This window comes from Cherax quadricarinatus, unplaced genomic scaffold (assembly GCF_038502225.1).
Source record: "Cherax quadricarinatus isolate ZL_2023a unplaced genomic scaffold, ASM3850222v1 Contig1983, whole genome shotgun sequence".
In the NCBI taxonomy this organism is placed as follows: Eukaryota; Metazoa; Arthropoda; class Malacostraca; order Decapoda; family Parastacidae; genus Cherax; species Cherax quadricarinatus.
This window is the reverse complement of record NW_027197009.1, coordinates 31,458-57,618: the sequence shown is the minus strand read 5'-3', so window position 1 is coordinate 57,618 and position 26,161 is coordinate 31,458. Positions and strand designations below refer to the sequence as shown.

General features: G+C 38.3%; 1 long non-coding RNA gene across 2 annotated transcripts; it reads right to left on the bottom strand.

The window, feature by feature from the left end:
• Nucleotides 1-21,566: 21,566 nt before the first annotated feature.
• Nucleotides 21,567-25,722, bottom strand: LOC128698341 (uncharacterized). Of its 2 annotated transcripts, XR_011391388.1 has the most exons (5): nucleotides 24,477-25,722; nucleotides 23,344-23,986; nucleotides 23,126-23,270; nucleotides 22,670-22,762; nucleotides 21,567-22,178 (listed from the first exon to the last, which is right to left on the bottom strand). It is a non-coding gene; the product is annotated as an uncharacterized lncRNA (long non-coding RNA). The 2 variants fall into 2 exon arrangements; XR_011391387.1 differs by having other exon boundaries at nucleotides 23,344-25,722.
• Between the last annotated feature and the right edge of the window lie 439 nt (nucleotides 25,723-26,161).

Sequence of the window (26,161 nt, the reverse complement as noted above, 5' to 3'; positions counted from 1 at the left end):
CTTGTGACTGGTACCAATACTGTAACTATTACCAATCCTGTAACTAGTACAAATTGTGTAACTACTGGTACCAATCCTATAACTACTGGTACTAATTCTGTAACTAGTGGTACTAATCCTGTAACTATTACCAATCCTTTAACTACTGGTACCAATCCTGTAACTACTGGTACCAATCCTGTAACTACTGAGTCCCTCAAGTGAGGTTCCTTGATGCTGGTGAGGGGCTCTTGATCTAGGGAATTGGGTCTGTGATCCAGTTTCCTGAATTAAGCCTGAATACCTCCCATTCCCCCACATGCGCTGTATAATTCTACGGGTTTAGTGCTCCCCCATAATTATAATAATGAGAGAAAGCAATTGTGGTATCGTTCCAGTCACGGTATCATGTGTTTTTGTTATTTATTTAGGGGACCTAAATGCTGAAGTAGGAGAAACATTTAGAAATATTAAAAGCAGGAGAGGATATAGTTTTGTGTTTGGTGCTATTATTTAATAAATGTATGCAAAGAGGTAAGGTACCTAGGGATTGGCAGAGAGCATGCATAGTTCCTTTGTATAAAGGCAAAGGGGATAAAAGAGAGTGCAAAAATTATAGTCTGTTGGGTATACCTGGTAAAGTGTATGGTAGAGTTATTATTGAAAGAATTGAGAGTAAGACAGAGAGTAGGATAGCAGATGAACAAGGAGGCTTTAGGAAAGGTAGGGGGTGTGTAGACCAAGTGTTTACAGTGAAACATATAGGTGAACAGTATTTAGATAAGGGTAAAGAGGTTTTTGTGGCATTTATGGATTTGGAAAAGGCATATGACAGGGTGGATAGGGGGGCAATGTGGCAGATGTTGCAGGTGTATGGAATAGGAGGTAGGTTACTGAAAGCAGTGAAGAGTTTTTATGAGGATAGTGAGGCTCAGGTTAGAGTATGTAGGAGAGAGGGAGATTATTTCCCAGTAAAAGTAGGCCTTAGACAAGGATGTGTGATGTCACCATGGTTGTTCAATATATTTATAGATGGGGTTGTAAGAGAAGTGAATGCTCAGGTGTTGGCAAGAGGTGTGGGGTTAAAAGATAAAGAATCTAACACAAAGTGGGAGTTGTCACAGTTGCTCTTTGCTGATGACACTGTGCTTTTGGGAGATTCTGAAGAGAAGTTGCAGAGGTTGGTGGATGAGTTTGGTAGGGTATGTAAAAGAAGAAAACTAAAAGTGAATATAGGAGAGAGTAAGGTGATGATGATAACAAAAAAAAATTTGGTGACGAAAGATTGGATATCAGATTGGAGGGAAAGAGTATGGAGGAGGTGACTGTATTCAGATATTTAGGAGTGGACGTGTCAGCAGATGGGTCTATGAAAGATGAGGTGAATCATAGAATTGATAAGGAGAAAAAAGTGTGTGGTGCACTTAGGAGTCTGTGGAGACAAAGAACTTTGTCCATGGAAGCAAAGAGGGGAATGTATGAGAGTATAGTTATACCAACACTCTTATATGGGTGTGAAGCATGGGTGGTGAATGTTGCAACAAGGAGAAGGCTGGAGGCAGTGGAGATGTCATGTCTGAGGGCAATGTGTGGTGTGAATATAATGCAGAGAATTCGTAGTTTGGAAATTAGGAGGAGGTGTGGGATTACCAAAACTATTATCCAGAGGGCTGAGGAGGGGTTGTTGAGGTGGTTCGGACATGTAGAGAGAATGGAACAAAATAGAATGACTTCGAGAGTGTATAAATCTGTAGTGGAGGGAAGGCGGGGTAGGGGTCGGCCTAGGAAAGGTTGGAGGGAGGGGGTAAAGGAGGTTTTGTGTGCGAGGGGCTTGGACTTCCAGCAAGCATGCGTGAGCGTGTTAGATAGGAGCGAATGGAGACAAATGGTTTTTAGGACTTGACGTGCTGTTGGAGTGTGAGCAAGGTAACATTTATGAAGGGATTCAGGGAAACCGGCAGGCCGGACTTGAGTCCTGGAGATGGGAAGTACAGTGTCTGCACTCTGAAGGAGGGGTGTTAATGTTGCAGTTTTATAACTGTAGTGTAAAGCACCCTTCTGGCAAGACAGTGATGGAGTGAATAATGATGAAAGTTTTTCTTGCGCCTTTCCAAGTGTACACAGGTGCGCCTTTCCAAGTGTACACAGGTGCGCCTTTCCAAGTGTACACATGTGCGCCTTTCCAAGTGTACACAGGTGCGCCTTTCCAAGTGTACACAGGTGCGCCTTTCCAAGTGTACACAGGTGCGCCTTTCCAAGTGTACACAGGTGTGCCTTTCCAAGTGTACACAGGTGCGCCTTTCCAAGTGTACACAGGCGCGCCTTTGCAAGAGCACACAGGCGCGCCTTTCCAAGTGCACACAGGCGCGCCTTTCCAAGTGCACACAGGCGCGCCTTTGCAAGGGCACACAGGCGCGCCTTTGCAAGGGCGCACAGGCGCGCATTTGCAAGGGCACACAGGCGCGCATTTGCAAGTGTACACAGGCGCACCTTTGCAAGGGTACACAGGCGCGCCTTTGCAAGGGTACACAGGTGCACCTTTCCACAGGTTTTTGCTAGATCCTACCATTTAAAACCTTTATTAATGATGCTTTTCCCACAGTGGAATTCCATTAGCTATCTTATGGGTATTTTAAACCATTTATTTCCCCCATCCTCCTCGTCTCGGGAGGTACTTTGATGCTTGGTAAATGGCTCTAATGCAAGGCACTGGATCAAGAGCCTTAGTCCCCCAATCCTGACATTCTTCCAGGGACTAAATCCTTGTGGGTTTAGCACCACCTCCGTGACTGCTGGTGTCAAGGTTAGTGGAGCCTTAATGACCCACTTTTAAGGTCATTTAGGTACAGGTACACTAATTAAGATGACCACAGTTATCATACATAGTAAAAAATGTGTAAATTACCCATCAGATAACCCAGAAAAGGTCAAAGTGACTTATTTCCATTGAGATCCTTGTATTGTCATAGTGTGTACTTAATCCACCAGAGGCACCATCACCACCATCTACTTTTTCTCACAAATATAAGTACATACAGTGGACCCTCGCCTAACGATATTAATGCATTCCTGAGAGCTCAACGTTAGGCGAAATTATCGTTAGCCGAATTAATTTTCCCCTAAGAAATAATGGAAATCAAATTAATCCGATCCTGACACCCCAAAGTATGAAAAAAAATTTTTTACCACATCAAATATTAATTTTAATACACACAAACTGAAGAAGACATGTATAATTACATGATACTTACCTTTATTGAAGATCTGGTGATAATTGTGATGGGATGGGAGGAGGAGAGTGTGTGGATGGTGTTAATGTTTAGAAGGGGAATCCCCTTCCATTAGGACTTTGCATAGGCTTCTCAGGGTTAACCCCAAACCCTTCAAAATCTTTCTTAATTTCCATACTAATTCTCACCCTTTTTACCACAGGGTTGGCACTAGAAGCTTTCTTGGGGCCCATGATGACTTTGCAGTTACAAGCACAAAAAACACTGAAATTTACCGAATGATGCGAGCTTATGAGGCGAGGCAAAATTTTTGTGTTCAAATGATTCGTATGGTGGATTTAATGTAACGTGATGTATTCGTTTATATATGATCTGTATTTGTTTATATATGATCTGTCATCCCAACAATCCTTCACACATTCGTAATTTTCACATTCATAACACAATGATAATTTCAATATTTATTTTTCTTGCATATATATTCTTGTCTAGGTAGTAGGTTGGTAGGCAGCAACCACCCAGGGAGGTACTATCGTCCTGCCAAGTGAGTGTAAAACGGAAGCCTGTAATTGTTTTACATGATGGTAGGATTGCTGGTGTCTTTTTTCTGTCTCATAAACATGCAAGATTTCAGGTATGTCTTGCTACTTCTACTTACACTTAGGTCACACTACACATACATGTACAAACAAGGTTGGCCTTGCCATATATGATTTTTGGTTAATATTTTTTTTCTCGGTTGTTTGCTGGGCTATCTCATTGAAACTTGGGCAATGTTTGATGGAAAGATGCTTCTTAACGTACAACAAAAATAAAAAAGACGGATGATAAATAAGGGAGTTCGCTTCTCAGCCATTAGCCGCCTCTTTGCAGTATATTTTCATATGGTTTTTATGGTTGTATTCTCATTTTTTAACTCATTTGATAGAATGGAAGATATATTACAGAAATAGACATGATTTTGATTGCTTTCATGATGAAAAGTACCTTGAAATTGAGCTCAAATTAGCGGAAATTTTCGATTTTTGCCGATGTTCAATGAACTTTGTGTAAGTCAAGTTAGTTAATTTTATTAAGTGTATTCTAACCTAACCACTCTGTAATCCGGCAAACTCAGTAATCCGGCACACTACAGGTCCCAATGATGCCAGATTTGTGATGGAGGACCTGTATTGCATAACCCCAGCCCACAATATTTCAGTGATCTGAGGAAGGTATTCCTGTATTGCATAACCCCAGTCTTTTGTACTTCAATGAAAAAAAAAAATATATAATCCCAGTCCCTTGTACTCTAGCAATCCAAAATAAGGTATTGCAGTATTGCATAACCCCAATCCCTTGTACTTTGGTGATCTGAGAAAGATATCCTAGTTTGTATTGCTTAACCTCAATTCCCTGTACATACTAAAAGTGGCAAATTAGGACATACACAGTGCAACACTAATTTAACCCCCATAAGAAACACCAGCTTGGAAACTTAATTGCATAGATATTCTCTTAATATTACAGAGAAACTAGTATCCCAAAATACAACAGTACATTAATTTTCAAGTTGCTTTTTAAGTTATCAACATTGAAGAGATGAATCACATAGAAAGACACTTATGCTCATTTTGGACTGAAACTGCATTGTAATTTTCATTGTCCTACTTGCGGGTTATTTGTGTGTTGTTCCAGATACAGTATTGCGTCTTTTTGTTCCGTTTGAAGCTTATCAGATAAGGTACTCAAAATTTATCTCGTGAAAACCCTTACAGATTTTGAATGTTTTTGTTACTCCCGTAGGTTGACCTCCGGCCTGGCTTGTTTGCATGCTCATCCAGACTGAATTATATTATACAACTATGACTCACTTGCCATGGGTTCAAACCCCACCTATTTCCTGTTTTATTGTACAAATATATTTCAAATACAAAATGTTCACAACATGAGGTTGTTAACAGTGCATTGTACCTCGACTCCGAGGTTAACTTAGGTCTCCGAGGTTAGCTTAGGTAAGATTTGTCGGGAAACAGGACAAGTGTTTCCTGACACGGGTCTTCGAATGCTATTAGATTTTATTTCTTTGCATAATATAAAATGTGTGATTTACGTGTTATAAAATATTGTTAAATACAAAGAAAGCCACTAACATCCTTGGAGCTTTTGGTCATCTGACTGAGGCCTTCCACTGGTTTACCTATCCACCCCTTTAAAAATAATGGTTATAATTATAACTGTTAGATAGATACTAGTCAGTGGTTGTAATAGTTTCAGTAGTTACTGAGTATCCTCGTGACTGTTGGTGCATTTGTGTATAACTTGACACTGCTGTAACTTGACCCTGCTGTAACTTGACACTGCTGTAACTTGACACTGCTGTAACTTGACCCTGCTGTAACTTGACACTGCTGTAACTTGACACTGCTGTAACTTGACACTACTGTAACATGACACTGCTGTAACTTGACCCTGCTGTAACTTGACACTACTGTAACTTGACACTGCTGTAACTTGACACTGCTGTAACTTGACCCTGCTGTAACTTGACACTACTGTAACTTGACCCTGCTGTAACTTGACACTGCTGTAACTTGACACTGCTGTAACTTGACACTGCTGTAACTTGACACTGCTGTAACTTGACACTGCTGTAACTTGACACTGCTGTAACTTGACACTGCTGTAACTTGACACTGCTGTAACTTGACACTACTGTAACTTGACACTACTGTAACTTGACACTGCTGTAACTTGACACTACTGTAACTTGACACTACTGTAACATGACACTACTGTAACATGACACTGCTGTAACTTGACACTACTGTAACTTGACACTACTGTAACTTGACACTACTGTAACTTGACACTGCTGTAACTTGACACTACTGTAACATGACACTGCTGTAACTTGACACTGCTGTAACTTGACACTGCTGTAACTTGACCCTGCTGTAACTTGACACTACTGTAACTTGACCCTGCTGTAACTTGACATTGCTGTAACTTGACACTGCTGTAACTTGACACTGCTGTAACTTGACACTGCTGTAACTTGACACTGCTGTAACTTGACACTGCTGTAACTTGACACTGCTGTAACTTGACACTGCTGTAACTTGACACTGCTGTAACTTGACACTACTGTAAATTGACACTGCTGTAACTTGACACTGCTGTAAATTGACACTGCTGTAACTTGACACTGCTGTAAATTGACATTGTTGTAACTTGGCATTACTGTAACTTGACACTGCTGTAACTTGACACTGCTGTAACTTGACACTACTGTAACTTGACACTGCTGTAACTTGACACTGCTGTAACTTGACACTGCTGTAACTTGACACTGCTGTAACTTGACATTGTTGTAACTTGGCATTACTGTAACTTGACACTGCTGTAACTTGACACTGCTGTAACTTGACACTGCTGTAACTTGACCCTGCTGTAACTTGACACTGCTGTAACTTGACACTGTTGTAACTTGACACTGCTGTAACTTGACACTACTGTAACTTGACACTGCTGTAACTTGACACTGCTGTAACTTGACACTACTGTAACTTGACCCTGCTGTAACTTGACACTACTGTAACTCAACACTACTGTAACTTGACATTGCTGTAACTTGACATTGCTGTAACTTGACACTGCTGTAACTTGACACTACTGTAACTTGACACTGCTGTAACTTGACACTGCTGTAACTTGACACTGCTGTAACTTGACACTGCTGTAACTTGACATTGTTGTAACTTGGCATTACTGTAACTTGACACTGCTGTAACTTGACACTGCTGTAACTTGACACTGCTGTAACTTGACCCTGCTGTAACTTGACCCTGCTGTAACTTGACACTGCTGTAACTTGACCCTGCTGTAACTTGACACTGTTGTAACTTGACACTGCTGTAACTTGACACTACTGTAACTTGACACTGCTGTAACTTGACACTGCTGTAACTTGACCCTGCTGTAACTTGACACTACTGTAACTCAACACTACTGTAACTTGACATTGCTGTAACTTGACATTGCTGTAACTTGACATTACTGTAACTCAACACTGCTGTAACTTGACATTACTGTAACTCAACACTGCTGTAACTTGGCATTACTGTAACTCAACACTGCTGTAACTTGACATTGCTGTAACTTGGCATTACTGTAACTCAACACTGCTGTAACTTGACATTGCTGTAACTTGACATTACTGTAACTCAACACTGCTGTAACTTGACATTGCTGTAACTTGACATTGCTGTAACTTGGCATTACTGTAACTTGACATTGCTGTAACTTGGCATTACTGTAACTTGACATTGCTGTAACTTTGCATTACTGTAACTCAACACTGCTGTAACTTGACATTGCTGTAACCACAGTAATGTCAAATTACAGCAGTGTTGAGTTACAGTAATGTCAAATTACAGCCCTCCTAGGAGGGCCCCACTAGTACAGCAGGTTATGAGTAGAACAAACTCCCGAGTACAGATATTCAGGTTAAAACGTTGTGTAGTTTTAAAAATAGGTTAGATAAATACATGAGTGGGTGTGAATTGGACCTGACTAGCTTGTGCTGCTGGGTCTGGTGCCATGCTCCTTCCTTGAGTGGAGGTGGCCAGACTGGGTGGGTCATTACGCTAATCCAGGGGGGGGGTTGGGTCATTGGGCTAGTCTGGGGGGGGGGGGTCACATGGACCTCCTCTGAATGGGTCAGTAGACCTGTTGTAGTTTTCCTTCTTATCTTTCAGGCTACTGCAGTACAGGAGGGCCCCACTTATGCAACAGGTTAGGTTCCACGCCCCACTACTGCAGTACAGGAGGGGGCCCAATTATACAACAGGTTAGGTTCCAGGCTACTGCAGTACAGGAGGGCCCCACTTATACAACAGGTTAGGTTCCAGGCTACTGCAGTACAGGAGAGCCCACTTATACAACAGGTTAGGTTCCAGGCTACTGCAGTACAGGAGGGCCCCACTTATACAACAGGTTAGGTTCCACGCTACTGCAGTACAGGAGGGGCCACTTATACAACAGGTTGTGTTCCAGACTACTGCAGTACAGGAGGGCCCCACTTATACAACAGGTTAGGTTCCAGGCTACTGCAGTGTACTATATTAGGTATATAGTATAATACATACTTTAGTCCTTTTTTTTTTTTCCATTTTACGTTTTTCTGATGTAAGATGCTTGGAAAATTCCCCCTATTAGTTCATTATGTTGAAACTTGACTGTATGTCAGAAATGTTCTCAACATGAGCCTCTGGTAAGACCCTTGCATGTTTTTTCTAAAGAAGAATAATTACAAGTCAAAATACTGTGGCAGAAACAATATGCCAGTAACCTGCACTTAGTGGAGGAGCCTTATGACAAAGCTTCAGTCGCTTCTTGATTGTTGACAATGATGCAGGATGGACCATCATAATGTTTCTCTCCTGTATGTGACCTTTTTCTATATTTTTTTAAATTTGGCTCTGATGAAAGTTCCCCAAAAATTCTGAAATGCTTTTGCCAACCATTTTTCCATTTCTAAGAAATGTTTTGAAATTTGGCTTTCACTTGTCTTATCAAATTCTGTCATAGTGGTTGTTATGTTACAGCATGCATCATGGCCAGCAGAAGTGAGGGAGAGAAACTATCTCCAAACATTCACAGCATCACCTTCCCACCAGGACAAGATGCATCAGCATGGAGGAAACTCTACAAGCCTTGTTCATCCCAGAGACTCTTCATGCCCGTACGTACTCTTCACGAATTTACGTGCTCTTCATGCTTGTATGTACTCTTCATATAAAAGTATATAAATTGACGTACGCTGTACTACTTCTTGAACGTACGTTAATTTTATGTTATTATTATTATTATTATCATTTTATGTTGGTAGATACAAATTTATATGTCAAGTTTATTTCAACATGATAAAGTGTTGATACAGAAATAGGTGACACTGGAGTCTGTGTTTAAGGCCATGGTTATGCAGAGTACAAGTGAAGCCATGTTTAGACATTTCACAGGTGGTCTTTTGCTGCTTGTGAAAGGATGCAGATTAATCCAAAGAACCAATGCTCACAGGTTATAGATTGGTAGCAGCCATCGAGGGAGGAACTACCATCCTGTCAGACGACTGCGAAATAGAATCTCATTCAGTTTGTACTGGCCACACGGCCTGGTGCATTCGCTTTCTTGTCTCTCGTCCAAGTTCATCGGTTCGAACCTGTCGCATTGACTAGTAATTTTAAAATTTTAAAAATATATAAAATTGTTTTTGAGACCTGATGAGCTGTTGGAGTGTGAGCAGGGTAATATTTTGTGATGGGTTTCAGGGAAACTGGTTAACCGGACTTTAAGTCCTGGAGGTGGGAAGCACAATGTCTGTACTTAATTTGAAGGAGGGGTTTGGGATGTTGGCTGTTTGGAGTGACATCTATACTTTCGTATCTGAGCGCCTATGCAAAGACAGTGATTATGTGTGAATGATGGGGAAAGTATTTTTCTTTCTTGGATCACCCTGCCTTGGTGGGACATGGCTGACGTGTTAAAAAAAATGAAAGTCAAATTTCCATATGATGCAATGTTTGTATAGAGATGGGTGACATTTGATTCTGCACGGAGAAAGCCCATGGTTATACAGAGTAGTATTTTGGGCAAGCTTAAGCCTGACTTAAGACTACAGTAGCAACAATTATTATTTGCTTATATTCATGGACAAAAAAAGGTATACAAAAAACAAATTAAGGCATTACAACTAAGGTTGGATTGATGTTCTGCACTTTGTCTCATGAACAGGTAAAATGACAGGTGTGTCTTGCAAACCTCTGCTTACATTCACTATACACATCATTTTCAAGCTAGGAAGCCTGGTCTGAGACTGGCCATGGGGAAGGTAATAAACAGAACCATTAAAATATTTGTTCCCCCTTGGCATCAGACCCGATTACCTTCCATTCTCTAAGGTCCATATGACCCATGCAGGTTAAGTATGTACTTTGCAATGAATGTAATAGCCCGCATGGAATAAATAAGACAGAATATAAGAATAGTGCAACATAGCATAATAAATACTTTATCTGGAGGTGTAAATATACTGACTACCATTCTTACTGTTTTTGTCTCTTGTAGGATTTCCTTTGCCTTACGAATAGCATACATATATTTTGCCTCGCTGCAGAGGTCTTTTTCAGGAGTCTGCTGAAGAGGACCTCAGTAACACACTAAAAATATAGAGCATTTCTTATCTTTATTTTTGTGTGTGTTTCTTTGCATTGTGAACTACCCTCTAAGTGGATATCTTGAAGGGCTTTTGATTTAAGGAATTGAAGCAGCCCTCCACTATTTTATATAAAGTCTAGATTACATGTTGTTTGTCGGTTACTGAATAACCTCTGCAGGCTTAGCGATTCTCCATGGAAATAATACATGTAGCCAACTCCCAGTGGCAACAAGTTTTTAATTAAAAATGTAGCTGCAGAGGTTGGTGAACGAGTTTGGTAGGTTGTGTAAAAGAAGGAAATTAAAAGTGAACGTTTTAGTAGTAGCATACCAGTTACCAGTGTCAGTAGTGACTCACTACGAACCGTCTGTGTGTATCCCTCGTTATTCACTGTTGCGGCTGACCTTTGCGTGTTTTTGAATGCCGCTCACCCATCTCTGCTCCCTATCTTTAGACTGCCTCACGAATGACGTCTAGGAGTGAGTGGCATTCAAAAACATGCCAAGGTCAGATGCAACAGTGAATAACAAATGATTGACACAGATGGTTGGTAGTGAGTCACTACTGATAATAGTAACTGGTTACTGGTACTAATGAGAAATTTAGGAAAGAGCAAGGAGATAAGGATAACAAAAATTTAGGCAATGAATAAGTGGATATTAGATCAGAGGGAAAGAGTTTGGATGAGGAGGTGAATGTCTTCAGATATTTGGGAGTGGACTCGTTAGCGGAAGACGACGTGAATCGTAGAACTGAGGATGGGAAAAAGGCGAGGAGTGTGTGGAGACAAAGAACTTTGTACGTGGAAGCAAAGAGAGAAATGTATGAAGGTATTGTTATACCCACACTCATATATGTGTGTGAAGCATGGGTCGTGAATGCTGCAACAAGAAGGGTGGTGATGTCATGTCTGAGGGCAATGTGTAGTGAATATAATGCAGAGAATCTGTAGTTTGGGGATTAAAAGGAGGTGCGGGGTTACTAAAAGTTTTATTCAGTGGTCAGAGAAGTGGTTGCTGAGATGCCTTAGACATTTGGAAAGACTGGAAGAAAATGGAATGACTTTGAGGGCATATAAATCTGCAGTGGAAGAAAAGTGGGGGTAGGGGTTGGCCTAGGAAAGGTTGGAGGGAGGGGGTTACGAGGTTTTTGTGTGCAAAGGGGCTTGGACTTGCACCAAGCACATGCGAGCGTGCTAGATAGGAGCAATTGGAGACAAATGATTTTTATGATTTGACTTGTCATTGGAATGTGAGGAAAGTATCATTTCTGAAGGGATTCAGTAAAACCGGTTAGGTGGACTTGAGTCCTTGAGGTGGGAAATGCATTGTCTGCACTCTGAAGGAAGAGTGTTGATATGTTGCAGTTTTTTAACTGTAGGGAAGGCATGCCTCTGGCAATACAGACAGCGATGGAGTGAAAGACGACTAGAGTGTTTCTTCGTTGACGGGTCACCCAGCCTTGTGGGAAACTGTTTTTTTTTCTAGTGCTTTGTGAATGATGCAGCTCGTTATTTTGCAGTCTCTTCTAAAAGACGTGCATGCTCCGGTGTCCGTAGACGCCGATGTTGTGTTCCTGGCTCTACTAGAGGAACTCTGGAGACACTTGTATGCTACGACTGCCTGTCACACGGCAGCCATGGCTGCCAAACAAGAGGACTTGGCCACGGGCTGGTACAGTCGCTTCGCTAACATCCGTACTACGGCAGACTAAGTAACAATGTCGTATTGGACACTCGTTAGTGTGTGCAATAGTTTTGTGTATGAAATAATTGTATTAGGAAGGTATATTAAAAGTTAATATAGGAGGGGGTGTTGATATGTTTATTTTTTAAGTGTAGTGTAGGCATATCACTGGCAAGACAGGGATGGTGTAAACGACGGCAAAAGCCTCTGGAAACAGCCACTATGTTAATATAAAAAAATAGAAGTTAATAGTAGTTAGTAGTTAGGTATAATAAAGGGCTGTTTTATGTAGGAAAAAGGTTTTATATACAGATGTTGAAAATATTCTTATGTAATAATTATAGTACAGTATTAATGATGATAGTAAAAAATAATAATGATTTTTATAATTTTCGAAGATGGTACATGTGTGTTTGTTAGTCAAGGGTTAACAACTTGGTTATTCCATTCATGAAAATAGTTATAGGTTTGTTATATTCTATTTTTCATAGTTATAAACCCAGAAATACAGCAATTAACCCTTTGGGGGTTGCCAGGCCCTCTCAGAGACTTGTTCTCAGGGTTGCCAAAATTTCAAAAAAAAAAAAAAAAAAACATTCTTATGAAAAGATAAGAGAATCTCTTCTCAATCACAATGACACCAAAAGTATGAAATTTGATGGAAAACTCAGGGAATTATGCTCTCGCAAAGTTAGCGGTCTCGACGATGTTTACGCATCAGCGATTTTGCCCACTTTGAGCCCTATTTTCGGCCAATTCCAATGTACTAGTTGACAAAAATCATAACTATTATTTTTTTTTTTTATTTTTTTTTTATTATCACACCGGCCGATTCCCACCAAGGCAGGGTGGCCCGAAAAAGAAAAACTTTCACCATCATTCACTCCATCACTGTCTTGCCAGAAGGGTGCTTTACACTACAGTTTTTAAACTGCAACATTAACACCCCTCCTTCAGAGTGCAGGCACTGTACTTCCCATCTCCAGGACTCAAGTCCGGCCTGCCGGTTTCCCTGAATCCCTTCATAAATGTTACTTTGCTCACACTCCAACAGCACGTCAAGTATTAAAAACCATTTGTCTCCATTCACTCCTATCAAACACGCTCACGCATGCCTGCTGGAAGTCCAAGCCCCTCGCACACAAAACCTCCTTTACCCCCTCCCTCCAACCCTTCCTAGGCCGACCCCTACCCCGCCTTCCTTCCACTACAGACTGATACACTCTTGAAGTCATTCTGTTTCGCTCCATTCTCTCTACATGTCCGAACCACCTCAACAACCCTTCCTCAGCCCTCTGGACAACAGTTTTGGTAATCCCGCACCTCCTCCTAACTTCCAAACTACGAATTCTCTGCATTATATTCACACCACACATTGCCCTCAGACATGACATCTCCACTGCCTCCAGCCTTCTCCTCGCTGCAACATTCATCACCCACGCTTCACACCCATATAAGAGCGTTGGTAAAACTATACTCTCATACATTCCCCTCTTTGCCTCCAAGGACAAAGTTCTTTGTCTCCACAGACTCCTAAGTGCACCACTCACTCTTTTTCCCTCATCAATTCTATGATTCACCTCATCTTTCATAGACCCATCCGCTGACACGTCCACTCCCAAATATCTGAATACGTTCACCTCCTCCATACTCTCTCCCTCCAATCTGATATTCAATCTTTCATCACCTAATCTTTTTGTTATCCTCATAACCTTACTCTTTCCTGTATTCACCTTTAATTTTCTTCTTTTGCACACCCTACCAAATTCATCCACCAATCTCTGCAACTTCTCTTCAGAATCTCCCAAGAGCACAGTGTCATCAGCAAAGAGCAGCTGTGACAACTCCCACTTTGTGTGTGATTCTTTATCTTTTAACTCCACGCCTCTTGCCAAGACCCTCGCATTTACTTCTCTTACAACCCCATCTATAAATATATTAAACAACCACGGTGACATCACACATCCTTGTCTAAGGCCTACTTTTACTGGGAAAAAATTTCCCTCTTTCCTACATACTCTAACTTGAGCCTCACTATCCTCGTAAAAACTCTTCACTGCTTTCAGTAACCTACCTCCTACACCATACACTTGCAACATCTGCCACATTGCCCCCCTATCCACCCTGTCATACGCCTTTTCCAAATCCATAAATGCCACAAAGACCTCTTTAGCCTTATCTAAATACTGTTCACTTATATGTTTCACTGTAAACACCTGGTCCACACACCCCCTACCTTTCCTAAAGCCTCCTTGTTCATCTGCTATCCTATTCTCCGTCTTACTCTTAATTCTTTCAATTATAACTCTACCATACACTTTACCAGGTACACTCAACAGACTTATCCCCCTATAATTTTTGCACTCTCTTTTATCCCCTTTGCCTTTATACAAAGGAACTATGCATGCTCTCTGCCAATCCCTAGGTACCTTACCCTCTTCCATACATTTATTAAATAATTGCACCAACCACTCCAAAACTATATCCCCACCTGCTTTTAACATTTCTATCTTTATCCCATCAATCCCGGCTGCCTTACCCCCTTTCATTTTACCTACTGCCTCACGAACTTCCCCCACACTCACAACTGGCTCTTGCTCACTCCTACAAGATGTTATTCCTCCTTGCCCTATACGTACACGAAATCACAGCTTCCCTATCTTCATCAACATTTAACAATTCCTCAAAATATTCCTTCCATCTTCCCAATACCTCTAACTCTCCATTTAATAACTCTCCTCTCCTATTTTTAACTGACAAATCCATTTGTTCTCTAGGCTTTCTTAACTTGTTAATCTCACTCCAAAACTTTTTCTTATTTTCAACAAAATTTGTTGATAACATCTCACCCACTCTCTCATTTGCTCTCTTTTTACATTGCTTCACCACTCTCTTAACTTCTCTCTTTTTCTCCATATACTCTTCCCTCCTTGCATCACTTCTACTTTGTAAAAACTTCTCATATGCTAACTTTTTCTCCCTTACTACTCTCTTTACATCATCATTCCACCAATCGCTCCTCTTCCCTCCTGCACCCACTTTCCTGTAACCACAAACTTCTGCTGAACACTCTAACACTACATTTTTAAACCTAGCCCATACCTCTTCGACCCCATTGCCTATGCTCTCATTAGCCCATCTATCCTCCAATAGCTGTTTATATCTTACCCTAACTGCCTTCTCTTTTAGTTTATAAACCTTCACCTCTCTCTTCCCTGATGCTTCTATTCTCCTTGTATCCCATCTACCTTTTACTCTCAGTATAGCTACAACTAGAAAGTGATCTGATATATCTGTGGCCCCTCTATAAACATGTACATCCTGAAGTCTACTCAACAGTCTTTTATCTACCAATACATAATCCAACAAACTACTGTCATTTCGCCCTACATCATATCGTGTATACTTATTTATCCTCTTTTTCTTAAAATATGTATTACCTATAACTAAACCCCTTTCTATACAAAGTTCAATCAAAGGGCTCCCATTATCATTTACACCTGGCACCCCAAACTTACCTACCACACCCTCTCTAAAAGTTTCTCCTACTTTAGCATTCAAGTCCCCTACCACAATTACTCTCTCACTTGGTTCAAAGGCTCCTATAGATTCACTTAACATCTCCCAAAATCTCTCTCTCTCCTCTGCATTCCTCTCTTCTCCAGGTGCATACACGCTTATTATGACCCACTTCTCGCATCCAACCTTTACTTTAATCCACATAATTCTTGAATTTACACATTCATATTCTCTTTTCTCCTTCCATAACTGATCATTTAACATTACTGCTACCCCTTCCTTTGCTCTAACTCTCTCAGATACTCCAGATTTAATCCCATTTATTTCCCCCCACTGAAACTCTCCTACCCCCTTCAGCTTTGTTTCGCTTAGGGCCAGGACATCCAACTTCTTTTCATTCATAACATCAGCAATCATCTGTTTCTTGTCATCCGCACTACATCCACGCACATTTAAGCAACCCAGTTTTATAAAGTTTTTCTTCTTCTCTTTTTTAGTAATTGTATACAGGAGAAGGGGTTACTAGCCCATTGCTCCCGGCATTTTAGTCGCCTCATACGACACGCATGGCTTACGGAGGAAAGATTCTTTTCCACTTCCCCATGGACAATAGAAGAAATAAAAAAGAACAAGAGCTATTTAGAAAAAAGAGAAAAACCTAGATGTATGTATATATACATATGCATGTGCGTGTCTGTGAAGTGTGACCAAAGTGTAAGTAGGAGTAGCAAGATATCCCTGTTATCTTAGCGTGTTTATGAGACAGAAAAAGAAAAATCATAACTATTTCACTAAAACTCCATTTTTCCTATTGAATGAGTACAAGAAACCACCGATTTACCGATTTCAGGTGTCCAATAAAGTGGTCAGAATTTTGCCAATTTCACACAAATTTCAGAAGATGCCATTTTCCAAATAGGGTCGAGAATAAACAAGAAAGACATTCGTGGCACTAAAATAACATTAGCATGATTTGTTTACTTTTGAACTTTGGTGAAAATGAAACATTTCTGCTACTTTGAGCTCAATTTCAAGGTACTTTTTATTGTAAAACCAGTCAAAATCATCTCTATTTCTGTAATATGTCTTCCATTCTATACAATGAGACCAGGAAAACTAGAATACAACAAATAAATACCATACGAAAATATAGTGCAAACTCGTTGTTTTAAACCAAAAATACGGTCAAAGTTTTTTTTGTCCTCATTAAGTACTGTGTGCTGCAGGATTTTTTTTATACTGCACACACACTGACCACATAGACCCATTCTTTCATATGTAGGCCTACCAGCATTCTCTTGCTAGATTCGAGGGCGCTAGAATTTATGCATACTAGGACGTCAAAAATCGTGGCACGTAAGCAGTACTAGTACAGCCGAAACCCCGAAAGGGTTAAAAAGTGATGTAGTACGTGATTTTATTTTTACACAAAGTAAATAGTGCATTAATTACAGATGTAAATTCGGGTGTAACGCTCACGAATTTAACCCGATTATGCAAATTTGGCTGGGAGGAATATGTGGTTCCAATTTCCAAACACATACTACAAGCAAGCTATTACCTGGGGAGATGAAGATATCATCAATATTTCACTATCATGAAGGTATTTAGGGAACTCAATTAGCTGGACTTGAGCCCTGGAGGTGGGTAGTAGTAGTAGTAGTAGTATTTTCATTCAGAGGGGCCATCTGAACTGGAATGTTAGCACACTTCTGGCAAGACAGCAAGTGAATGAATGATGGTAAATGTGTTTCTTCTATTTTGTTTTACTTTGGTGGGAGATGGCTAGTGTGATAATAAAAGACAAATAGAAATCAACTTTTGTACTTGTCATCTCTTGGAGGTGGGAAATACAGTGCTCACACTGAGGGAGGAGTAGGGATGCTGTTGTCGGGAGGGTCATTGACTCGAGACATGGATAAACAAGCTAAAACTAGCTCTAGGTGCCATCGATTGGCAGAGAACGCTAGACGACAGTAATAATATCGATGAAGATATCAAAATTTTTTACATAAAACCTTAAAACCTCTACAACAAACATTGGCCAGTCAAAACGAAACGGATCACAGAAAAGAGGCTAAACAGCCCATGGCTAACAAAAAGTATCCTCAAATCTATTAATAAGAAATACCAAATTGAAAAGCAGTTCAGATTAGGCTTAATTACCAAAGAATTTACTAAAAGATACTAGCAAAACTACAGTGGACCCCTGCATACCGATGGCACCACATAACGATTAATCCGCATAACGCTTGCTTTAATCGCAAAAATTTTGCCTCGCATACCGCTTAAAAACCCGCTCACTGATTTTCGTCCGAGACACGTCCAATGTGCGCCCTCAGCCAGCCTCACATGTGCTGCCCGTGCCATTGTTTACCAGCCAGCCTCCGCGGTAACATCCAAGCATACAATCGGAATATTTCGTATTATTACAGTGTTTTTCGGTGGTGTTTTGGGAAAATAAGTGACCATGGGCCCCAAGAAAGCTTCTAGTGCCAACCCCTACACCAATAAGGGTGAGAATTCCAATAGAAATGAAGAAAGAGATCATTGATAAGTATGAAAGTGGAGTGCGTATCGCCGACCTGGTCAGGTTGTACAAGAAACCCCAATCAACCATCGCTACTATTGTGGGCACCAGAAAGGCAATCAAGGAAGCTGTTGTTGCCAAAGGTTTAACTGTGTTTTCGAAACAAAGATCGCAAGTGATGGAAGATGTTGAGAGACTCGTATTGATAAATGAAAAACAGATAGCAGGAGATAGCATCTCTCAAGTGATCATAAGTGAAAAGGCTAGGAAGTTGCATGAGGATTCAATTACAAAAATGCCTGCAACTAGTGATGATGTGAGTGAATTTAAAGGCCAGCAAAGGTTGGTTTGGGAGATTTAAGAAGTGTAGTGGCATACATAGTGCGATAAGGCATGGTGAGGCTGCCAGTTCGGACCACAAAGCGGCTGAAAAATATGTGCAGGAATTCAAGGAGTACATAGAAACTGAAGGACTGAAACCTGAACAAGTGTTTAATTGTGATGAAACAGGCCTGTTTTGGAAGAAAATGCCAAGCAGGACCTACATTACTCAGGAGGAAAAGGCACTCCCAGGACATAAGCCTATGAAAGACAGGCTTACTCTTCTCATGTGTGCCAATGCTAGTGGTGATTGCAAAGTGAAGCCTTTATTAGTGTATCACTCTGAAACTCCCAGAGCGTTCAGACAAAAGAATGTCCTCAAGGAGAATTTGTGTGTGCTGTGGAGGGCAAACAGTAAGGCATGGGTCACTAGGGAATTTTTCTATAACTGGTTTACACACTGAAAAGAAATTAGTGCCTCCTGGTGTTTTAGACACTCTCTCTCCTGCAGCCCATGGACCAGCAGGTTATTTCCAACTTCAAGAAACTGTACACAAAACCTATGTTTGAAAGGTGCTTTGTAAATGACCTCAGAAACTCAACTGACTCTAAGAGAGTTTTGGAGAGATCACTTTAATATCCTCAATTGTGTAAACCTTATTTGAACTCTGCTTGGAAGAAACTGTGGCCAGAATGTCTAGACAAAAGGGATTTTGAAGGGTTTGAGGCTAAACCCTGGGAATCCTATGCCAGTTGAGGAATCCAATGTGGCATTGGGGAAAGTCCTTGGGGGTTGGAGGTTAGTGGGGAGGATGTGGAAGAGGACAATGAAGAAGCCACACCTGAGGAAACTGGTTCAGAGGAGGGGAGAGAGAAATTGAAGAAGTTGCCTACTACAAAGATTAAGGAAATGTGTGCAAAGTGGCTTGAAGTGCAAACCTTTTTTGATGAAAATCACCCTCACACAGCTATTGCAAGCCGTGCTGGTGAATCCCTACTACTTCATACATTTATTGAACAAAAGTACCAACCACTCCAACACTATAAATCCCTCGCTGCCTTTTAACATTTCTGTCATGATCCCATCAATTCTGGCGGCTTTACCCCCCTTTCATTCTACGTACCTCCCCTGCTCTTCTTCACTCCTAAAAGATGGTGTGAAGAGAGTCTGAGGAATTAGACCTATCGATACAGAACTTCTAAAAAATTTAAATAGTGAAAAAAATTACATTCAAAATAAACAAAGTTTACCGGGTGAGGGGCAGTCGACGCCTGTGCCATATGGGAAAAATTTTTGTTTTTGCGACTAAAATATTCAGAAAAAATGTTTAACATTTTCATAAAAACAAATAATTATTGTTTTTCGATTATTTTGCGACACCAGGAGCAACTTCAGGATTTTAAGCCCCCCAGTCAAAGGGGGGGGGGGTTTGTATATTGTAAACAAATTGTAAAATATATCTTTAATTGGGTTAGGCAAATTAAATTGCGCTTATTAATTTTTACTAAATGTACAGGAACATTGTTTTTTGGGCTACCCCCAAAGTATTGTGATTAAAAATCATAAAATGTACACTCATTTTTTCCCATCATTAACCAATCTCGTATTCCCATGTTTGAATATTTCGAAAAAGATTGTGGTTTTTTGTCCTTTGCTGAACTTCGTTTTATAAATTCTCCTCTGAGTATTGCGCATTTTTTATTAAGCGCCTGTCATAAAAACCACACTCCCCTATTTATACAAACTTGTCTAAAATACTCTCTCGCATTAAAAATTACAAAACACCAATACCATTTTCTGTTTAGTCTATCCCCCGCTTTAAAAACAACAAACAATCAAGTGTGGCGAGTAAAAATATGTTTGCCACTTGTTAATACATTTTAAGATTTGTTTCTCTAGCCACTAGGGGGGTGGGGGACTAGGTGAGATGTAAGCGGCACTGATGCCATAAAAGGCTTCCGCTGCCAGTTTCATTTGAGCTATTCCAGTGTCAAGGTTTCCCCCCCTTAGGATACTCTCTCTCTATGAAAGAGGGGAGTGGAAAAGGGTTCACTTCCCAGGTTAATGTTTGATCAATTGTGTACATGTTAAACATTCTAATAAATTTGAGGCATTATGAATATCACGCATTCTAATGTTTCAATATTGTTGTTGCCTCTGACAAGTCATCTTCGATTAACAAAAAATAAACCACAAACTATAAAAGTTATTATAATAAATTTAGTCACTGATTCATAATGATGTATTTACAACTTATTTGTATTAACTTACTTTATACTTTAATAAATTGATTTGAATTATTTTACTTTCCTCATCCTTGATTATGATAAAAGTAGTTTTCTCATATTTAACATTTTTGTTTTTACAATGGTTCTAATTAATCAATACATTTATTTTGCTTACTGTCCCCCTCAAGGAAGGTTCCTTGATGTTGCTAAGGGGCTCTTGATTTAGGGAATTGAATCTGTGCTCCAGTTCCCCGAATTAAACCTGAATGCCTTCCACATCCCCCCCCCCCCAGGCGCTGTATAATCCTCCATGTTTGGCGCTTCCCCCTTGATTATAATAATTTCTTATTGTCACTCATCATATCTATTTCAATTAAACATTCAATTCCTATTTGAATCATTTCTATCTTTTATTACAAAACATTCTCAGTATGTTTATTTGCTTCAAACATGTTATTTCAATTTATTGTCGTCATTTTTGCCCTCATTAGTACTAAAAATCATTTGCTGTAATATTAACTTTTAATTTACCATTGATAATACTGCACCTAATCTCAAAACTTATTTATCTATTCACATATGACATTTTCACTTCATTATTCTCATGACATTCATTACTTTGAATAGAATATTGTGCAAAAAAAAAAAAAATTGACTAATAAACTTGTTCAAATAATTATATCATTTCAAATATCTTTTAAAAATTCTTCACATTCCACTAATGCTAAGTAATTTTTTTCCCAATTTTAACATACATTTTCATAATGTTTATTTTCAATTTTCTGTACATAACAAATATTTTACTTTTTAACATTCTCAACATATTTCAAATACACAAAAAATACAAATACTTTTTTTTTTTTTATTATAAAATTTCATTACAATATATCATATATATGCCTCATATAAGGTTTCTTCATTTTGGGAATTGAATCTACACTCAATTTCCCACAAGCTCTATAATCCTACCACTTCCCCTTCATTATAATAAACCCTACAAAACATAACTAATCTATTTATTGGTATCATGTTTCACAAACAATGTTACTAACCATTTCACAGCGACAAATAAACCAATCCAAAGTACATGAATACCCGCTATTTCCAAAACACAAGCCTCAACGTAATAACTCAAACACCACAAACGTATATAAACTCCCACATTATATATACACTTGCAGTCATATTAACAATGAAAAGTCTGGGATGCGACCTTCATCATTAACTATGTTTGTAGCTATTAGTCTAAACTTGGTCTGGACACCAGCAGCAGTATCTTCACTCCTTCAGTGATTAAAGTCAATATGGCTTTCACAATGCTCAGTCCACAATTCACCAAAACCTATTATACCTCACTTAGATTCAATAACTAATTATCTTCAAATACTCTAACAATTGATTAATTCCCTCCCTCTAACATGATCTACATCAAATTGACCAACGCCACTCTTGCTGCCGCCATCACCGCCACGCACGCTTCAAAAAACCTATAAAAATAAACTGATATTTTACATTTCAATTATAAACAATTTTCTCAGTAACTAACTAACTAACTTTAACAAAATCAATTATTCCAGTTTACATAACCTATTCAAACTTTGACCAATACTTCATCAATTTACTAAACTACTCTTAAAAATTACTCAAAAATAATATTTAATATTTTGAGAGAGGTTAAACAATTATTAATTTCATTATATTACTTAACACTATTACACTCAATCCATAGCTACATAATAACCATATAACATCTATTTCAAATACTTGATTCTAATTCTTAACATCTCTATTAAAATATTTACTGTTTATTTACTTTAACTTCATCTTAAGCCTTACCATTAATGCTATGCATAAAAGGCCCTTTGGAATCTTATCTTATCTTATAAAATAACTCACTCGATTTCTTTGTACTTCTATCATCAAATTAATTATATTTACTTAATATCTATTTCTTAAACTAAAATTATTAATACTTAACTTTTCACTATTAGCTCCTCAATTCTCTCCGCCTCTGCTAATCAGTACCAATCAATCACCATATCAAAAACTCTCGTCCTCCATCTCTATTAACCTGCAACAAAAAAAGAAAACAATTACTAATACTTAAAAATATAAACAATCATTTAAAATACATTACTGACATTTCAATCACTAAAAACTCATTTTTTACAAATTAATATCTAATACAAATAAATTATCAGATACTACATGTATACCTGCCATTATCTCAAAAAAAATTTACTTAACTCAACAAGTATTAACACCTCAAACAACAAATGTATACATAACTCCCACATTACATATACACTTGCTCTAAAATTAATAATGACAAGTCTGGGATACGACTATCATTATTTATTCAGTGTTTCAACCCTAAATGCACAAAAAATTACTTTATTTTCCAGAAGCTCATCAATAAACAATAATACTCAACTTTAAATAAAGCACTAACAGCTCCCTTCACTCAGTCAGTCAGTCAGTCAGTCAGTCAGTCTTCCCGCTAAAACATCATTACACTCTGCCTCTACACAACAATCATTGATTCAATCAGCCGCCAATTACTCGTCACCTTCACATACCTGAAATATAAATAAATATTACTAAACATAACTATTTTCAACACTTACAAAAACTAAAACCAAAAATACACACCTTTCAACATTAATTCCTTCTACTCGCTGCCTCTAACAAAGTCAGTCACCCCACAACCTCAAACCTGAAAAATAAAAACATATCCATTAATAAATAATATATCAAAAATTATTATAAAATATTTTATATTTAAAATAAATGTTCATACACGCCTTTCAATAATAACTCATTATACTCGCTGCCTCAACCGAACTCAATCGAATCCTCTCTACAACATTCAATAATATTGATATTTCTCTCATCAAATCCCTAAATTTTTCATATACAACTCCACTACACATATTAAGACTTCAAAACACCACAAATATATACATAACTCCCACATTACATATATACTTGTTCAAAAACTAACAATGACAAGTCTAGGATGCGACCTTCATTATTTGATCCGTGTTTCAAACCTTAATACAAAGTTATTTTTGTCTCCTCAAACAAAAACTATCTTCATCCCCAGAACACTATTCTCCCTATAACTCTCAAACAAACACTTTACACAAACATAAAACATTACTTATCTTAATACACAGCAGCAGCAGCAGCAGCAGCATAATCACCACCAACACTACCACCACCAGCAGTACTCCACACTTGCTTCCTATAACAAACTCCGTCACTCACACTTGCCCGCTAATTCATCACCAACCTGTAAAATAAACAAATAATTCAAATACATTGACATTTCTCCCAAGAAAAATTCTATAGTCGATATATAAGTAATATCTACTTTACTGCCATCACCTTCCTTAAACACTATAATCATTTCTTTTTCTTTGTTAGTATTTTTTCAAACTATATATATATACACCAGATATTACGTCTAAAATACCACCACCACCTCCTCCCCAAACATTAACACCTCAAACACCACAAATGTATACAAAACTCCCACATTACATATACACTAGCTCAAAAATTAACAATGACAAGTCTGGGATGCGATCTTCATTGTTTATTCAGTTTCAAGCCTTAATGCAATCAATCAACACTGACTTCCCTAAAACAATATTACTCATCTTAAACACAACAGCCACACAGTCAGCCCTCAGTCCTCGCGCTAATAAACACCTCACCACAACCTGCAATAAGAAAAATTTATGTCAACATTTTTAATTATTTCAAAAATTAATACTTACAATATTAACCACATACCACTCCACAATAGCCGCCAATCACCCACACTACCGTCAACTCACTTCAACCTGAAAAAAACAAAACAAATATTTACATCTCTCTACATACCTTAAACAAAATTCAATAAACAATTTACATAATCAAACATTACTCATCTTAATACACCACCTCAACTTCCATCAACCTCTAAAAAAAAAAAAATATAAAAACGTCAAATTATATAAATAAAAATATTAACATTCAAACTGATCAAAAAAATACTCACTAGTAATTATAGTGGCAGACACTTTAACTGCCAAGCGTTTCTTCAAACTTCACCAATAACCAACATCACAGTCAACAATTTCTCTACGTAAAAAATACATTCTCTTAAACACAACTGCACTTCAGTGGATACTCTCCTTCAACTTACCACTCATTCCCATCATAATCGACTTAGTTATTTGACATTATTTTAATAACAAACACTACATTCTCAAAAACATATCAACACTCCTTTTTCTACCAAACACATAGACCATGTGTCCGCTCCATCACCTCCTCTTGGTTACTTACATTCACTCAGTCAGTTACCAACAGCTTCACTAATATTATCCAATAATGACAAGCCCCTCTTTAGGCTGGCAATAATGACATTAAGGGAAATAAATCAAATAAAACTCCTCTCAAAGTATAAATCACCTAAACAAATATTTACACACGCCTAAAGGAAATATGCCATTCATACCTTCAACCAAAATTTACATTATCTAATTAATGCACATATACGCCAATTGCTAGAAATTGCTGACAAGACAAATAAAACAAACTTAAAATCCCATTCATTAATAACTCAGACATATTCTTTGAAAACAAAAAAAATTAATTTATGAAATCCCTTCATCTCCCTGGAGATACAATCCTTTTATTATTATTATTATTATTATAATCAAAAAAGAAGCGCTAAGCCACAAGGACTATACAGCAATCCTTCTATTACAAAATTCAATTAACACGCTAACTCATGACTTCTAGGAATTTCAACCGATACATTATACAGCTATGACTAGTTCTGCAAAATACATAAATCAATCTACTTGCAGTCTTAACATTATAAACAGTTATTGCTTTCTTATTACACAGATACCTCAGGGATACCTTTAAAATACAATATTCAAAATATAATTTTTAATAATGCTAAATCAATTCAATAAATACATGACAATCGTTAAAGACTAAATTATCTCCCTTAACGTTTACAATATAAACCATTATAAATCTAACAAGTAAAATATACCACCCAACATTAATTGCAACTTAACCTAATATACATATTAATAAAACAGACTCCTAGTTCAACCTCAAACAAAAACGCCTTTCTAATGCGACATACAACATTATAAACTATTTCACACTTATAGCATCAACAGCAACGTTCTTGCCATACCCATCTATGCATGTCTCATTATTTTCTTCTTACACATGATATAACATTATAATCATCAAACACATTCGGCTTCGCTACACTTTCACAAGAGTCGTGACACTCATTTTCCTCTATCATTTATAGGCATCTAAACTTTGACTGATAGATGACAGTACAGTAGACTTATAGTACAAAATTCATAAGCCATCTACATATGAAAATCCCATTATAATAAAACATTTCAACTTTAGACAAATTAATTACAACTATCATACGAAAAAA